Source organism: Anser brachyrhynchus (assembly GCF_964034855.1).
Source record: "Anser brachyrhynchus genome assembly, chromosome: 3".
Classification (NCBI taxonomy): domain Eukaryota; kingdom Metazoa; phylum Chordata; class Aves; order Anseriformes; family Anatidae; genus Anser; species Anser brachyrhynchus.
In genome coordinates this window covers 115742087-115757958 of record NC_137696.1, presented here as the reverse complement: position 1 = coordinate 115757958, position 15872 = coordinate 115742087, and positions in this window count along the sequence as shown.

The following is a 15872-nucleotide window of genomic DNA, read 5'->3' as shown; positions in this document are numbered from 1 at the left end:
TGCAAAGCCAGAAGAACAGGGTTTAACTTGCCCTTTATTTGAATTAGTAAATTAAAATGATGTATATACATGTGGAAAATTCCTTTGGAACAGTCATTTTCTTGCTTTGATAGGTTTCCTGATGTAAAAGGAGAAATAGAGCTCATTTTTCTCATTCCACACACATTGCTGATTCTAAAGAATCAACAAACTTAATCTAAATGTAAAGCTAAAATTGCTTTGTTAGATTTATGCACTCAGTAAAAAGATTGTTTATCCCTATGAACCAGGTGGCCTTGATATAAACAAAATTCAACAAATGAATATACTGATAAGTGAAGTGAAGCAAGACACTTCAACAGTCAGTGGGTAATAAGTCAAGACAAAGGCACTCTGAAGTGTTCTCCAAAGTATGCTCCAGGTCAAGGGGAGACTAAGTTCAAAACAAGGGTTATAGTAGATTGTGGTCGCTCCTCAGCTCCTTGCTGTGTGCATCGCTAAAGCTTTGACATAATCATATCTGGCAACTTCAGCCAGAGCTTTATGGTAGAGAAAAAAAAAAAAAATATGGGGCAGCTCTGAACTATTGATGATGGACTGTCACATTGCCCAGGTGAGTTGTTGGGTTCTCTGGAGACAGGATAATGCTTCACCTAGAAAAGTGCAGTCACTCCAGTTCTCCACTGGTGTTGGCTCAGTTAGTCCAAAGATGAACAGGCTTCTGAAATGAAACAAGATTATAAACTGGAATTGCCACTTCAAAGACCATGCAATGTATTCAAATTAAAGAAATAATGGTGGAGGACCAGAATGGGATTTTTAAAATACTTTCAGAGTGGTGCATTCTCATAGTAGTAAAAACACTAGGGCCTTTCCTATGCTGCCTCTTACAGTCTCTTTCTGTTAAATGAGTCAGTCCTGTAAAAAACTCCAGGAAATGTGTTAGTCTACAAGCAGCTCTTGACTTTTAACCAGGAAAATGGTGTATCTGAGCAACATTTGAAAAATAACTGCCTAACTGTAATGACGGAAGCATCTAAGTTAATTTAATATAGTTGATGTTTTCCAAGGGGGTCTAAATGAATCATTCACTGAAGTGACAGTTTGGAGGTCCTATAATTCTTTTCAAGAGGACTAAAAGATACAAATGTAGGGGCGTTAGGGGAAAGAGGGTATATGTGTAGGTATATGTGTAGGAAAGACATGATTATCTATTGCAGTTTCTGTCAATGAGAACAGTCGTCCGAAACTGGTTTGATACCTATGCAGCTTTTCTTGCTTGACCTGTGCTTTGGCTAGTGTTTTCAGAAGTATCTCCTTGTCCAATTTTTGTTTCCCATTGGAGAGGTGTTAACCACTGCTTATCCTCCCTTTCTCTGCTACTGTGCAGTGTTAATTAGTTGACCCTCAACTGGTTTACTATGAATGGTGTAATTCTATTATAGCTCAATCTTAAGGAGAAAAAACACATCGTTAAGCAATTCATCATGGCTTATAAAAGAGATGGGAGGATTCAGGTGTGCCTCATGAAATTTAGTAAGAATTTTGTGGGTTTTAGTGGTTTTGTTTGTTTTTTTTTGTGTTGCTGCTTCTATTTTGCATATTCTTCAATCTATCTTTTCTCTGGATACCAGTTGATAAAAGGGAGGCTTAGGGCAGGGGAAATGGATTTTTGAAGTTTTACATATATTGCAGCCAGGAGGAATATTTTGTTTGTCCTGAATAAACTAGGCCATAAGACCCCCACGGGGTAGTCCCATCACAGAGTACAGGAATCTCCAACTGAACTGGAGAATCTGTCTGAGGAAGATATCCAGCCTAGATGTGTCATTGTCAGGGCATGTTTTTCTCTATTAAGGACAGTCAGAGTCATCCCATTGCACATTTGTACCTCCTTTATAGTCTGCATATATCTAGTTACAACCAGCTGTGTTGTTCACAAGCACAAAAACTCTCTGTGTAGGTGACAGTACTAGAAATCTATCTACTGAAATATTATGAGTAACATAGCTCATTGTAGACGAGTAAAAGACACAAAAGCTCAACAATGAGCTGTTGATAGAGATAGAATTTCCAGACTCCTAAATGTTCTTATAGCTTTTTTCCATGCCTTATTTTTTTAAAAATCATCGTCTACCTCTTTATCAAAGTTCTTGGGATGGTCTCACCAGGACTTTATGAGATTTTCTTCTATGCACCCCTGCTTAATCTTAAAAGACCACATTATTTTTCCATTCTTTTATTCCAATTGTCAGGAAAAAATACATATCCTGTGCCTTAGATGCTTTAATCATATTAAAATAATACAATCTACAAAATGAAGACCTTCAACTTGGATTCTTTCCACCTAACTTTAGGCATGAGACCAACTTGCCTAGGGGTTCCTACTCAGCTCCCTATACAGGCAATGAGCGTGTCTGCCTGCATCTGTTGGTTATAGATGAAAAATAGGCTCCAATTTGGATATCTCACTTTAATGTCTCAAACGATGCAAGATGAAGCAGGGGAATAGTCTATAATCCTAGTTTCCATGACAAAAAGAGCCCCCAGGCAGGATGTGCTAACCTTTTCTAGAAACTCAGCCACATGTCATTTCTTTACCTTCCCTGTGAACTAATGTGACTCACTAGTATATGCATACCTCGAAGTGCATTTAGTGTGGGACACAAGAGAAGAAAATTATTTTAAGAAAGATCTTAACAATATGCACAAACTCTTTTATAATGTTTGGACACTTCTTTGTAAGATCAGGTAGGAAAGACAAGGGGTGGGTCTGAGAAGTATTAGGGTGATACAGTATAGGAACACACCACAGGTTTTGGCTATTTGCACCAAATGAAATGCAGCATGTTATCTAGCAGAAAGCTGTAATGAAGCTGGTAAAATGAAATACAAAAATAAAAGAGAAAATGCCAATGTGGTTGTCGTTAAAACTCTTTCAGAGCTATAATCCATCCTTGACATTTCCTTTGTTATATTTTCCCTTTGTGGATACAAGCCAGAAAAAACATAGCTGTGCAGGCTGAAAAGGAGGAAAACAAATAGTACTTGTGTGTTCTTGGGTGAGATGGATGAGAGGTGGCAGGATGGGGCTCCGCTTGGAAAAGATCCTACATACAGGAGTCCGACTCACGCTCAGTGTGAAGGACCCTATTTCTACAGGGCCATTTCTTTCATAGAAGCTGGCAGTGACTTACGCCAGTTCTGGGCTGTTGCTCCAAATGTACAGCTCACGAGACATGACAATGCTTTAACATTTCTCTGCAAACAGCTTGTGACACTTGTTTCCTTCTAAAATCTCTCTGAGAAAGGAAGATAAAGGGAAGCTTATCCTATATTTTAGGACTTGAGACTCAGTGTTTCTACTTACAAGTTTGACATACTCTAGGCATGTGATGTGGATTACACTTTTGGAAGTAACAGTGTTATTTTGGAATTTCACCTGAAACTGGTTTTTGGGGGTGCCCAGCTCACTCATGATGCAGAGGAGAGACCCCTGAATTCCTGCACACAGAGAGTAATATGTTCTTTAGTTTCTTCTCCCATAAGACAAAATTGGTAACACCTCCTTGAGAGACAACTGCAGAGCTCAGGTATGCATTTGTGTTGGCATATATGGCCAAACTAAGAATTATGGTTTAGCTACATATATTATGCTGTAACCAGACAGTGTGCAGTACTACATCCATGCATCATGGTGCTATACAGAATATTGGTATGCTTTTATCCTGAAGGCCTCAGAACTTCTTACAGAGGCTTGTTCATTAAAGTGCAGCTAGTTTTCCACATGAAGATCACAAAAGGCCCAGTAAAACTGCACACTTCCAGTGTAAGAATCAGGACCCTTACGACATTTCATTTCTTCAAAGCTGCTGTATCCAGTAAAGTTGTATAAGATCCTGTGTTTGGACTTTCTTTGGATATGTCTACACTAGTAAATTGGACTGTGCCAGAAACTTTCTTTGTACACTGGAACTTTATTGTTTATAGTGTTACTCAGAGCAGTCTGTGACATGTTTTCAGCTTATGCTGACTAGCACTATCCTGAACAATTCCTAAGCATTTCAGGAATTAGGACAGGATTATTCCCAGCAGACAGTCTGGTTGTAGCTATCCTGATCTAGGGAGCAGAAGATTTGGAGAAGATGGATGTGGAACAATCCATGCCAGTTGGCCCCTGAGCTGGAAAGTGGTCCAGGGTATATTTAATGTCTAAAATGTTTAAGATGTAGCCTGAAGGTCTAAGATCTTGCATGTCCTGCAAGTATCATAAAAATTCATTGACATTTTTGCCAGGGTAGACATTTTTTCTAATGTTATTCTATCAGCTCTACACTTCCTTAAATCATATTTACATCTAATATATCTGCTGTATTTTTTCCTATACAAGGCATAGATGCTTGAGATAACAGGTTTTCCCTTTTGGATTATGTGACAGAATTATATGGACCAATAATTCACTAATTTTTTGCAGGTCTGTACCAAAATCCAATTCAGGAGCTATTTCCTTAGCTGTCTGTGGGGTGCATTTCCTTCATATTACATGTTACTCTTCTGTGAAGTGCTATCAGCAGCAAAATAGGGCCAAATTCAAATAATCAGATTCCCCATAAAATTTGAAAATAACTACTGCTCAAGATCCCTATCTGGAAGCCCAGGGTAAAGAAAAAGGAGTTTCTGTGAGTGCCTTTCCAACCAGTGCTCTTCATCATGAAACACCATCTGATATATAAGATAAAGAAATTTGAACTAAAAAGGGAAACCCTTTGTGTGCAGATAATCACAAAGTTTTCTTTGACAATAGTAATAGGCAGCTTAATTTCCTTCCTTTCATGGAAAGACTCTGGGGTTACTGTTGCGTTTGTGCCTCCCTCCTCCTGCTCCCCTTCCCCCAGAGCACTGATTTTGCAACACCCTGATAGGACTTCCAGTGACCTCATTCTTGCCCCCTTCTATTATCACTGTCACCCAGACTTGAGGCAGTATCGGTGATAGAAATCACCCCCACTGGAGCAGTGACAAGAGAAGAAAGCTCATGAACATGCAGACATGGTCTCCCCAGCGAGTGGCAAAAGGCTGCAGACCTGTGATAGATTTACATCAGTAGTGTTTGAGTTCAGGGGCAGAAAGTGTGAAATGAAAGCAGTGCAGGGATAAAGCATTACACTCTTTGAGCACAACTATTTTTTTCGGGGTGCTTATGTTACCTGTCCTTATTGCCATCTGCTTCTCCTCTTCATCACTGCTATCACCACATTAACACTTCCATTTACAGCCTCAAGAGCTTTTATTTTCACTGGAAATTTTACAGTTTTCATTTGTTCAGGCAAGCAGGTTTCCTTGTATTTTCATGTTGAGTTTCTGCTGAAGGCGCTGAGAGATGTAGCCTGCACACAGACGGGGAATGTATTGCCTCTCTCTGTTATGGTTCTGTTGTTATCAACACCAATTTGCTACATCCCCAAACTGACTTGCTTTCACTGCTGTGCTTCCAATTCCCTTGACACACGTTTGCTTCAGAAAAAGATCCTTATATAGGGGCTCAACTCATGAGCATATAACAAAAGCACTTCCCCTTTTTATCTGTTTTCTCCCCATATTTGTTAAAACGTACAGTATTGCTCTCCATTAAGAAAGGAATAGTGCTTCTCCCCAGTTCCTTTTCAGTGATAGCCCCACAGTGGGAATTAAGATTGAAAAGGCAGATTGAACATGCCATTTGTGTCATGCAGCTGAACCAAGCTTGATGCATGTGTCCCAAAAGGCACAGATGTTTATTCTTCCAAAATAGATTAATATTGGATTTTTTTTCCCCCTCCCAGAGGCTTTATTAAAACCTTTACTAATAAAGCATCAGTATGACGAGTAATGCAACAGGAAAAAAAATCAGTCTCTCCAAACTTCAGATGTGCTGGTTTGTGCACATATCTCTTTTGTTAGCAAATGGAAATGTCCACAAGGAGATTTTTTTTTCCCATGTTTTTATTTATTTATTTTTAATTTTTAATTATTCTTTATTTTTTGCTTTCAACTCTTTCCCTCTTACTAATTGGCTAAAGTTGAAAAATTCTGGATCAAGATTTTTCAACCTGTAATACCCAAAATCTCATGCCAGTGTGAGAAACTCTCCTGGTTTGTGTATGATCTTCCAAGTGATAAATACAGAGAGGGAATGTAGCTGCATCCTGTGGTGTGCTGTGGGGAAGAGTAGAATCATGGAATGGTTTGGGTTGGTAGGGACCTTAAGGACCATCCAGTTCCAACACCTGCCCTGGGCAGGGACACCTCCCACTAGACCAGGTTGCTGAAAACCCCAATCAACCTGACCTTGAGTACTTCCAGGGATGGGGCAACCACAGCTTCCCTGGACAAAAAAATAATAAAAAAATATATATATATTTTACTCTGAGTAAACCCATATACAAGCTGCTGTGAAACAGCACAGAGGGCTTAGGCATTTACCTACTGCAAAACGTGGACTAATCCAGATGATCATCTAGGAAACAATTATTAGTCATTATGGAGAAAAGCTACCAGAGAATGCTGTGGGGAAACTTGGTTTATTGCAGCTCTGTATTATCTCTGTTTTAGATTTCAGGTCCTTCATAGGGTTGTCATGTGCCTTTCTTAGTACATACTACTTGCTCCTTAATGTTTTATAAAGCGGTAGTCACTAGTGGTCTGTATAAACGTAAAATAAATGGCAAAGCTATCCTAGGTAGTTTACCATCCTATCACCATAGTATGTTGGTATAGGTTGCAGCCTTTCCTTCACTTAAGGTGTCTCTACGGACTTTCACCTTTGTGTAAATGCATATTTTTGTCAGACTTTCAGGATTCTACTGACTGTTGCCATTTCTACAGCTGGGTGTGAAAGTTACAGGGGGATGGTTGGAACACAGACAGAGTCTTCAGTAGCCTCACTTTCCTTGAAAACTGGAGTAAAAATCAGTGTGGATTCACAACCTTAGTCTGGAGGTTAACGAAGAGAATTAATTTCCTCTGGGCATTTCAACACGCTCTTCCAGACCTGCTGGGATTTCTTTTCTAAGCATTATTGGCAATTGATCTTTAATTGCTCCTGTCTAAGATTTTTCTCACCTTGTACCCAAAGCCAGCTGGTTTAGGTCTATTGACTTGGCTGGCTTGAATGGGTCACCTGTTCTCAAATAAACAGTCTTTCTCTCAGGGTGCTTGCTTTAAGGTTGTATTTAGGGTTAAGAATAAAACTGAGCAATATGCAATCCTTAGTTACCACCATCCTCCTCTTATGCAAAATCAGGGTCCAGTTTTACCTTATACTTTCACATACGCCTATGTTTAAGAGAGCAAATAGTTCCGCTGACTTCACTCAGCTACTCATATGGTTAATGTTATGCATGTGCCCAGGAGCCTTGCAGATTTGTGGCCTAAGGTCACATCTATTAAAGTGCATAACAAAACACTAAAACCTCTCCTACTTATCCAAACCCTGTTAATCTAAACTACTTTCATGTCTCTGTTCCATTTGGCTAATCAAGGTTTCAGTAGGGTTCTTCTGTAAGGATAAATACCAAAATCGGTTGAAGTCTGCCCTCGACAAAGTACTTCTGGCTCCCTGTGCCTTTAATGAGAGCCCTGAGTGTGTATCTGAGGTTGGAATTTGGCTCTAATGGAAGGTGGATTTTTCAAATCTTCTGTGAAGTGCTTCACAAAATAAGGGGTTTCAGTTTTTATACCCACACATGATATTATACTCACAGTTACCTTTGGCTGAACGATTCTTGGAATTTCTTGCTATCACATCCAAAAAAATGACACATTGAATTGCGTATCAGCTGCATATATAACAAAAGATTGTGCTGTAAGACAACATAGGGTTGTCAAGGTTTGTATTGAAAATGCTGCTTGGATTCTCCCTTGTGTCTCAATTTCAGTACTTTTTTTTTTTTTTCTTAGACGACTGTGTTTTCATGTGTATTCATTTGCTTTTTAGTAACCTTGGGGATAAGAGCATCTCTAACTTTCTAGTTCTTTTCTCTGCTGTGGAAAAAAAGGGAAGACAGCCAATTGTCTAAAAAAAAGAAAAAGTTCTATTTTTCTTGTCAAGGAATGATTTTTCATTGACTATGGAAGCTTGACTTGTGGATCACAGAAAAATAACTTCAACTCTTGAACTATGAGAAAAAACTCAGTTTAAATGTGTTCATTCTGCTGGTGATTTACAAGCAAGGTGTGCTCAGATGTGGGACTCGACTGAGAAGATGCTGACAGTGAAAAAAATATTGTACTCAGTTCAAAAGCACCTCTGTGCATTCAGTAGCTGAATATATTTTCAGTAGTCATACTGTGAGATCTACAGGAGCTGAAAGTACTAACTGCTAGGGCCACACTCTGCAAAGCAATACAGAAATCATTTCTTTCAAAATCAGTTAAGATAAATTTCTAGGATAAATGGAATGAATTCCTCCCTGGATAGGTTTATCTCTTTGCATGGACTTCAGAAAGGAGATTGGTGACTAGTTTAGACCAGGCACCTAACTTTAAAGGGTTTTAAATTAATGGAATAAATCCAAGACAAGGCTGTGCATTGGAGCTGATTTCCAAGAGCTTAGTGTCTTTGACACCCAAAGGGGAAATACCCAGGCAGTTATTGCTACTGAAATCAGAGGGAGCTAGGTGTCTGGTGGTATTCTTACTCCTCTTAAGGTGCTAAGATACCTAAATCTCAGACACTTTTCAGTCCTCAGCCATCATGCCTGAGACTCCTCTCTGGCACTGTTTCCTGGCATGGGATGCCAATGTTTGCACTAGAAAACCCTGGTGTGAGCTCTTACCCTACAGGATGGACCTATGTGAGTGGTCCTATAGGGTCAATGGTTGTCAGCCCCTACCCTACCAACAGCGGTCTTGCAGTCTTTGCTGTCTGGAGATCCATGTTTGAGAGAAGGATGAGCCCACTTTCACCACTGTTTCTTGAACCTCAAGCAGTCTCTGGGGAAGCAGGTAGCTATTTTGCAGTTTTGAATGAGGGTTCACTCAACCATGCTCCTGTCACTGGCAGTGTTAACTAAGACCCATGGTTGCAGATAAGCTCCAACACTGTATGGATCAATCATTCTCTGAAGCTCCAAAGAAACCTCATTTTCTCTGCTAAACCTCAGTTCTTAACTCTTTCTTAGTCAGGAGTTTGCTTTTTGGGTCCAATGGGCGTTGGTGTTAAGTGCCTTAAGTGCATAGCTTGGCTAGAGGTCTAAAAAGGTTTTTAAAACTGTACCTAATATTTCCAAGCACTCAAACAAGATGGGATTATTACTGATTTCTAGTGCTTAATGACTGCTGAGGCTTTTAAAATGGAAATAATTTAAAGAACTGCACAGTTTCAGTCTCTTTGCATTTAGTTGCTATGCTAATTTTTCAGTGAGATAGTATTTCGTTTCTCAATAGGAATATGCCTTAATCTCATGATATGATCTGATTTCTCAGTAAGAATATGTTTTTCAGATCTGACTTTTTTTTAAGAGGGGTCTCAAAGGAGTTTAAGCTTCCAATTTTCAATGCAAGCTAAGTGCGTAAGTGCTTTTGGTAATCTGGGCAAGAGTCAATGTTTAGTTGGTTTTGTGGCAAGCTCTTATAATGCCATTTTTTGGATCACAAATATTCCGGGAGAATTTTAATGGATATTTTATGTGAGAAGCATTTTTATTGCTGGGAAAAGTTTCCTATCAAACACAGATTTTGGGTTAGAATCAAACAAAACCTAACAATGTGTATTCATAGTTGACACTTAAAGCACAAATTCATCCTTTTTCAGTGAAGGTAAGAAATATTCATTCTTTTAATGGACAGATTCTTTGACTTTGGAATGAGATTAAGACAATCATTTTATAGATTTATTTTTTGTCTTCAATACTAGCACAACCTTCCTCCCCTTCCAAATTATTCCTGTCATCATAGCAATTCAGTGCTGCTGATTTAGTGAATCAGATTGAGGGAGACAAGCAATCCAGCATGTTGAATTTGAGCTCTGACCTTCCCTTTACATTATTGCACAACTTCTTAGTTTTGCTAATCAAAAAGCATTCTCCCTCCCCCTCTTTCTTAAATGAGCAAAACCTAGAAATGTAGAGGGACAGGGTGGTTTTGGAAACGATCAGGAAAAGACACCTGTACATTTCTCTGGTTTGGCTTTGTGTTAAGCATTTCTTATGGTTCTGAAATCTGATATTATTTGCGTTGTTCTTCAGATATCAAGATAGGACTAAATTCCTTAAGATTCCTATTATGCTCAGACACTGGAACATATCCAGGCACATGCCTTCTCACACACTGTCTTTGTCAATACTGAGTTCTTGACATATCGTTCATGATAAATTGAGATGGACAAGACATCAAGTGCATTTTAGCTCTACAACAGCTAGATTCACAGAGACTTCCAGTATGGTTGTGCATGCTGTGAAATACCACAATGCTCTTGCTGGAGCTGTGGTGAGTTTAATGCTTGCTAGTATTCCGTTAGGTCATACAGTGGGAAAAAGTACAAAAATAACAAACTTGTTAGTCCGCTAATTGCAGGCTTGTTAAGTGATATTCCATTTCTGTTTTTTTTTTTCTTTTTTTTTTCCCTCTATTGCTCTGATTAATGACTATTCAAAACAAATACAAAAAAAGTCTTCTGTAAAAAAAAACCAACACATTGCACCTGAAAGAACTTTTACCAACTATTCTAATGCAAACTATGCATTTTGATATGTAGCTACAGGACTGAAAGCACCACTGATGTATTCCATTTGATTTATTCATTCAACTGATATCTAGATTTGGAGAGAAGCATCAGCTGTTTTGTGATATTGGTGTTCCGCAAATTTGACCTTTTTCCTTCCCTCCCTTTCCCTGCCACAAATTTTGTTTCTTATTTTCTTTTAGGGTAAGCATTGCCTGTATATTTGGGATATTTCCCTTCCTTGTGCTCTGTGACAGGAACCTGAAAGACAGTGGAAAGGTTCCCATAGACTCTGAGGACTTGTGGCTAGAACTGTCATAGTAGGATCCCTCAAAACTCTTGTTTCAGTAAATTATTTTCTCTTGGTACCTCATGAGAGAGGGCTTTTGGGAAGCCAATTTTGTTATCTTTTTGGTTCTGTTGTGTTTTAAGAGCCTGGAGGTTTCTGAAAGCAAGTAATTAGAAAGCAGCATATATTATTATTAAGTATGGATACCTAAGTTGTAAAATTATAGCATTTTGTGTTTATCTATTTTCATCATATTGAAATGATTGAAAATGTCTGCATTTCAAAAAGCACCACCTAGGAAATCAGCTAAGCTTTCAGAGAGCTCCTCAGCTGGACCATGGTGGCTGGTGAAGAAAGCATAGAACAAATTAATTACTGGTAGAAGCTTTTTGCTTCTGGGTTACCAGGTCAGATCCAAGACCCATTACATGGGGTGAAAGTAATTGCAAGAGATGTTTGCAAAACCTCATAAAAATTGCCCACAGTTAAGATGGAGAATATTCTGAGCAACCTGCATAGCACACTTTCTACAGAGAATAGGAAAATGCCACCTCCCACACTCTGCCACAATAAACTCGGCAGGCTTCCCTGTTTAAGTGCAAAACACTCCTTCAATTCCACCAAAAGCCAAGATTTCACATGTCAAAATCTCAAGTGTTGCTACTTCAAAATAAAAGTTTTTTTTTTTTTTCTCCTTCTCACCATAAAACTGAAGTCCTTTCCCACAGAATGGCCTCTGTTTCGCAGCAAAGGCTAAACCACTTTGTAATTTTGCTTTCAAAAGGCATTCAATTATGACACTAAAATGAAATAGAGGAATTTCACAAAAATCTGGCTTTTGTCAGAGATTGGACTAAGCCCTAGTCTGTGTTGTCAAATGCTTTACTCCCTGCTGGTGGTCTCCACACAGATCATTGCAAGGTCCTTCTTGCAAATCATGTAGATTACACTTCATGCAACTCATATGTGCATTTGTGAAATATAAGAATGAAGAACTGGAGGTTAATCTTTGCCATGCAGAGACATTATTACTCTTTGAAATGCATGCAACTGGTGCTGTGGAAAGGCATAATGCTAAACAGTTGAAAATAATAATAAGGGAGAGCTCCATAACTAACCACTGCAACTGCAAAGACACTAACTAGCAGCCTCTTTCCAGCTATGCTATTTGAGCATGTCTGCAGCCTAACGAGCCGTTTACCCACTGTAACTTTACCATTCCATGAGAAATGACTCACAGATGAAATCCATCAGTTTGCCATGGAAGGATGCCATTTATGGGCAGAAACTATTTTTTTTTTTCCATCTGGGGACAAATTTCCTATTACTTTCGCAATTGCAATTTGCTATTATGAAGCTGTGATACCCCTGGCTTCCGTAAACCAGCAGGGTTCATTGATTTCAAGTCATTAGGTTATTTCCTTGAAAATTTGTAGCATGATTAGAATTTTGTCTGTGAGGACACAAAGTTATGTCCTCACACATAAGTTTAGGCACCTGGGCTTCCCATAGCTCACGGTGAGAGATGAACACCTCAGGAGGGGGGGCCTCACCTTACCTAGCTTAGATACCTACCACCATTGACTGTTGGTGGTGTCTGAATGAGTAATAGGACAGCCTGCCCCTTTTGTACGTGGATTTGGGGAGATGAGAGGAATGCCTCATACTGCTAGCAGAAAACAAATAGACTGATGATGGAAAATATTGAAAATTGATCCTGTTTTAAATCAGGAACAATACTATTTCAACACGAACAGTAGGTCTAGTGCGCAATTTCTTTCATTATTAGTTTAGATGGTGTGGTTTTCTGCATTTCTCTTTCTTTGCCATAAGAATATCCAAGAAATTTTTTGGATTAACTGAAGCATTCTTTACAGTTTACCTTCCATTAGAACCCCATTCGTCTCTTAATTACTCATTTTAACTAGCTTCTGTCTACTTTTTATATAGTTCCCAGTGCTATTTATAGTTTAAGGCCTTTTTTTTAGGCTTGTTGCACACAGTGTATAGCACTTATATCCTTGCTTAACCAAAATGGCTTTTCTTGCCCTTTTCTGTGTTTAGATTATAGCCAGGATGAATTTCACTTGTGGCCTTTCCAGCTGTTTTTTAAGTAGTTCCCACTTTTCTGAAGTACATTTCCTTCACATTAGAAGATTCCAGTCCAAATTCCATAGGGTATTTTGCATTCCCTTTAAGTCTGCTTTCCTTTATGTTTCCCTTTCGTGGGTCCTAGCTCATATGAATCCTACAAATGCAGTGTTATAATTAGAACTATGTGAACACAGCACTTCCATTTCTCAGAGGTTCCTGCAAACATTTGCTTTGGGTTTCATCCATATGAGCTCCCATTCCTTGATATTTTTTACTTTGAATTTCAGATGTGAAAAAACCAAACATCACTGAGCTAAAACTCAGCTCCAGAGTTCAATGTTATAGATCTTTGAAACAAAACAACAAATTTTGCTTGGTTTGGGGTAAAGTCCTCAAAGTCTAAACGCTCACATCAGTACTTACCTGCCCATAATGAACCTTCAGGCCTAGAAAACCAGAACTTCACTTTTAAAATACAAATAGCTGACCATTTTAAGGGGGTCACAGCTTACTTTTTACCCTGGAGCAGAGTACCTGAGAGCACCTTTTCCTCCTTGACGGGCTGGGTGAGAGCTCCCCCTCCTGTTTTAAATTGTTTTAGACTGTGGCCTTGGTTGTGACCCCCACATCTGGGTTTTCCTAGTATCTGACCCATCTCAACATGATCGTTTTCCAGGTTAAATCCAGGTTAGCCTCGACTTACTTTCCTTTCACAATAAGAAACGATTTCACTTTCTTTCTAGTTTTTATTTCTGCCTCTGGTTAAGGAGTAAACTCTGCTCATGGTGATAACCCAAATTGCCTAACACCAAACCAACCAGTCTATGTTGCAAATGTCTTTCAATACAGACTGGAATCACTACAGGGTCTTTATTTTTATTTCCATTTTATTTAAGTGATTGTGGATTTCAAAAACAGCAACCAAAAAAAAAAAAAAAGAGAGAGAGAAATCGACACTTCTTTTTCCTTTTATTTTTTTTCTCATGTCGTCGTAGGAACATGATTGAAAGATTGACAGAGACACATGAAGTGAGGGGAATAAGCATATTTGCACTGAAATCATTAAAATGTATAATGCACTGTTTTAAAGACAGAGTTGGTCACTTTGCTATGGTCTTTCAATAGTTACATATGCATTGAAAGCCAAATGCACCAAGATTCATTTAAAATAAATTCATTTTCATAAATTCAATTAAAATATGTTAGTACCTCTTCCGCTACAAATCTGCTCCTTGAATCACTGAATTTGTACTTTTCTCTGTGAAGCAGACCAGCCATAAAGAAAACAGTAATTGCTCAGTTAATCTTACAGTTATCAGTCTCTTATTCTTAGTGTGTGGACAGGCCTAGAGATTAAACGTCATCTCCTTGCTTCTGAGTTTGGCATTGGTTTTGAGTTACTGTCCAGCCATCCAACCTAGTTTGTGGTCACTGTGTTTTGGAATAGGAACTTGGTAAAAAGGTTGGATTCGACTTAAAGCTTTGTGTCGGTAAAACTGTATCTCATTTCCTTAGAAAGAGGGTAGTGAAAGGGCAGGGGGTTTTTAATTTATCTAGTGAGTATTGCTGACATTTTTTGCGTTAACAACATTAGGAAGCTGTTGACAGTTTGTTTTCTTTATTTTTTTTTGTTGTTTAGAATTCTTTGATGGGAAGTGAGTATTTCATGCAGAATGAATGCAAATAGCAAGTCACAACAGAGTACTAGAAAAGGTGGAATTTTCCTTTCCAGACATGGCATTTGCTGGAAACCATAATAACAAATAAACCAAAATAACAAATTACAGAATGGAGATAATAGCATTTTAGAAAGCCACATTAAATTAGAACAGTTGAAGGCAAATTCTTTGCAGCCGCTAACGCCAATTTGTGGATAAAAAGCCAAGAGGATTCTCAAAGATCTGTTTCTTAATTAATTTAACATTTTCTTGTTGGTCTGCAGGGTTGCCAGTGTGAGCAACTCGTGTCTTTCTCATGGGCTATAGCTGTCTCATTTGTTTAGCTTCACGAAGCCGTGCGGGTTGGTTTTCCTGCTTCGGACAGGTTTGAGAAGGCAGAGGCACGGTCGGTGGGAGCCCACTGGAGGGCAATCTAGCACCGTCTATCTGACCTCAGCCTGCGCTTCAGCACGACCCTTGTTAAAGATTTTTGATCTGAACTCTAATAACAGTTTACATTTCCACGTCCGTATTAGATCTGGGGTTCCATAAAGAGCGGCCAGCACTATATGTTTTTGCTCTCTCAAATATTACATCGTCTATTTATACTGTGTGTTTTTGCAGCCCATGATGTAATATGACAAAATTTCAGCCATGTGCATCACACATGCAAGTTCGAGTGCAGCTGGGTTGTGTAGCATGGCTGAGGTAATGTCAAGAAATTTCATATTATATTTAAAATGACACCTGTAAAAATAATCTTCAATTTGTAATTTAAATACTGTAATACTCAATTATGTGAACTGACAGGAAGTGTCCCAGCGGTTTTGGAAAATAACATTCTTTTATCCATCGAACCTTTGATGCATTTTTGAACAGCCATAATGGAAGTTCAGATCATGACCTTCTGCTTTGAGAGAAAAAAGTCAGCGAGGAATCAGTTCTCCTACAGCACAGTAAAATCCTGTCTTCACATATATTTTTGCTTCCTTGGTTTGAAATGTCAGCCATGCAGGCTTTATAATTATCCAAGCCAAGGAGAGCTCCAAACTGTAAATCTAGCCTCATTTCTAATTGTGTGCCTTGCTTATGGCAGCACATACATGTCATCTGTAAATATATATCCTGCTTTACTCCTACAGAGAGACTT